General features: G+C 51.1%; 1 pseudogene; it reads left to right on the top strand.

Moving 5' to 3' along the window:
• Positions 1 to 1,001: 1,001 nt before the first annotated feature.
• LOC103295210 (DNA polymerase delta subunit 2-like) lies at positions 1,002 to 2,459 on the top strand (annotated as a pseudogene).
• The last annotated feature ends 433 nt before the right edge of the window (positions 2,460 to 2,892 follow it).

Raw genomic sequence — 2,892 nt, 5'->3', positions numbered from 1 at the left:
TACTGAAATGGCCCTCCCTAACATTTTAGAATTCCTTCACACTTGCCCAATCATCTTCCCCTCCCACACCTTCCGCCCCCAATCTAATCACACACTAGTTTGCCCATGGTACACAACGTGCCAGTGCCCAGCCAACTCTCAGGGAATTGGCCAGCGGTCAGTTTCAGCACAGGCTGCCTCATGAGGAGAGCTGCTCCTGAAAACCCTTTATTTGTGAGGCCTGGGATACACACTCCTGGTGCCAAGGGGAAACATAAGTCTAATGAAGGAATTATTAATGTGCAAACCTTAAATATAAACAGACTAAGGGCCCAGCAAAATCACTCTCTCAAACACTAACCAGAAGACTGATTCATTGCCAGATGGGGTGCCTCACTCCTCTTCTTGCCAGCCCACTCTAACCTGGACTGTTCTCCTAGAGGAAGTTCTTTCTTGGATGGAGTTTAGGACTATCTTTTCATGAATTTGACCTCTGGTTCAAGATGTGTTTTCTGGCAAGCCCAAAGCCCTACCCCTCATTCAGTGGGCAGGCAATTGCTGCTCTTCTGAGTTCCTCTCTGAAGGGTGTTTCTTGGCTCGGTTGCAATGTCTTCTTCTGTGATCTTCGAATTTTTCAGAACTGACATCCTTAGGTCAAGAGGACATCTAGTCTGTGCTGGGCACTGTGGAGGAGACAAAGAATGAATCCACACAAGGATCCAGACCTCTGGTGGCTCACAGTCTAAGAAAGGAGATAACATCCATCTGCAAATAAGTACAATGCACTAAGTACCTGAAGAGAGGCACAGAGGGGGCTCTAGAGATTGTAGGCAGGAATTCATAGTCACATCCAGCTTGGTAGTGATGAGGATGGTGGTGGTGGTGGTGGTGGTGGTGGTGGTGTGTATGTATGTCTGTGTGTGTAGTAAGGGAGAGGGATGAGGATGAGAATCAAGAAAGACTTCTCGGAGCAGTGGCTTTAAATGAGGTTAAGGAGGATGTAAAGCATGTGGTCAGATAAGATGAGGAATGGGGGCCCCAGTGTGCAGTGAGAGTTATCTGGCCTCATACCCTGAGATAGAGCAGGTGCTAGAGAGCTGGGTGCAGCAGATGAAGAATTGGGGCATGTGGATTTGAGACCTTGGTAGTTGTTCAGGTGGAGGTGTGGAGCAGGCAGTGTACTCCTGAATGACTGTGTCCTCCTTGGTCTGGGCGCAGCAGTCTGGACTCCTGGAGCACACCATGTTTTCTGAGCAGGCTATCCCCACCATCAGCCAGCAATGTCACCTTTGCCCGCATGCCCATGGTGACTTACACCAACTACTCACAGCCCTTCTGGCTGGGGGAGCGCAGCTATAGCTGGTAGTATGCCCACATTTATACCACCCACCTCATCCAAATGAGGCCTTTCCTGGTGAATCAGGCCCAGCAGCAGTGGGGAAATGTTCTTCCTCGTCTTCAATGCAGCGAGCATCTCCATGTAGCAGGCCCCGCGCCAGTCCCCTGGATCTGAGTCCTAGAGGCCAGAAGTCTGACATGAAGGTGTCAGTAGGCCCATGCTCCCTCTGGAGGCTCCAGGGGATGGTCCTTCCCATCTCTTCCAGCTCCTGGTGACTGCTGGTACTCCAAGCTTGTGGCCACGTCGTTGCAGTCTCTGCCCTGACTTCACATTGCCTTCTCTGCATGTCTGCCTTCTTAAAAAGACCCATCCAGGGCCCATCCACATCCTGAATCCCTTTGTCCTCCTGTGGCCAGCTCCTCAATGGTCTCTCCTTCCTGGCAGAGGCAGAGGCAGGGCCCCTGGGCTGCTGTGCTCAGCAGTGAAATCCAAATAAAGAAGCTGTGTGAGCTGCAGCCCAGGGAGAAGTGCTGTGTGGTGGGGACCCTCCTCAAGGCCATGGAGCTCCAGCCCTCCAACCTGCAAGAGGACAGCAAGGAGCACAGTCTGCTCACCACACCTCTTTGGAGCAAGTACATCCACCCAGATGATGAGCTGGTCTTGGAAGAAGAATTACAGTGTATCAAACTGGAAGTTACCATTGATATGTTCAGCCTGGCCACAGGGACGGTGCTGGCCGTGCTGGGCTCCGTGAGAGATGATGGCAAGTTCTTGGTGTAAGACCATTTCTTCCCAAGGTTTGCTCCTCAGATGCCTGCACCACCCCTTGACCTGGACAGGTTTGTGCTGCTGATGTCTGGTCTGGGCCTGGTTGAAGGCAGAGGCGAGAGCCTGCAAGGCACCTAGCCACTGGTGAACATGGTGATGGGGCAGCTGGGGGATGAGGGTGAGTAGGCAGTGCCACCCATGTCTCCCGGGTCATCCTTGCTGGGAACTTCCTCAGCCATAGCACTCAGAGCAGGGATTCTATCACAAGGCTGAGTATCTGGCCAAGAAAACCCAGGCAGCCAGTGTGGAGGCCATCAAGATGCTGGACAAGGTCCTCCTGCCACTGAGTCCCTTGGTACCCTTTGACTGTTAAAAAAAAATGATGGGGGACAATTCAAAGAAGAGTGAGCAGGAAGATGGAAAAGCCAGGGCAGGTCCCTGAAACTGGGAAGAGCCCAGCTTGGCAGGTGTGTGGTTGCAGGATAAATTGAGTTGATATTGGAGAGATATGTGGGACCTCTTCTCAAGAGGCTTGAATGCTGCGTTATGAAATTTAGACTTGTGAGCTGCATCTTTCACTTATCTCTCAAGATCTACTAGTACTCTCTACTTCACTGTGGAAGATAAATTACAAAAACGATCATCAATTATTCCATCCCTATATTCAAGTCCCCTTGCCATCTACCTTCCACTGTTCTCCTGCTCTGATTCTGAGCCCAGCCATTAACTTGCTGCGCCAATGGGATGTTAGCAATGGCATATAAGTAAAGGCTTGATTGCACATTGGGGTTTGTTCTCTCCTGCTG

This window comes from Eptesicus fuscus, chromosome 3 (genome assembly GCF_027574615.1).
Source record: "Eptesicus fuscus isolate TK198812 chromosome 3, DD_ASM_mEF_20220401, whole genome shotgun sequence".
NCBI lineage: Eukaryota > Metazoa > Chordata > Mammalia > Chiroptera > Vespertilionidae > Eptesicus > Eptesicus fuscus.
The sequence above is the reverse complement of the archived record's forward strand: the minus strand, read 5'-3'. Positions and strand labels throughout refer to the sequence as shown.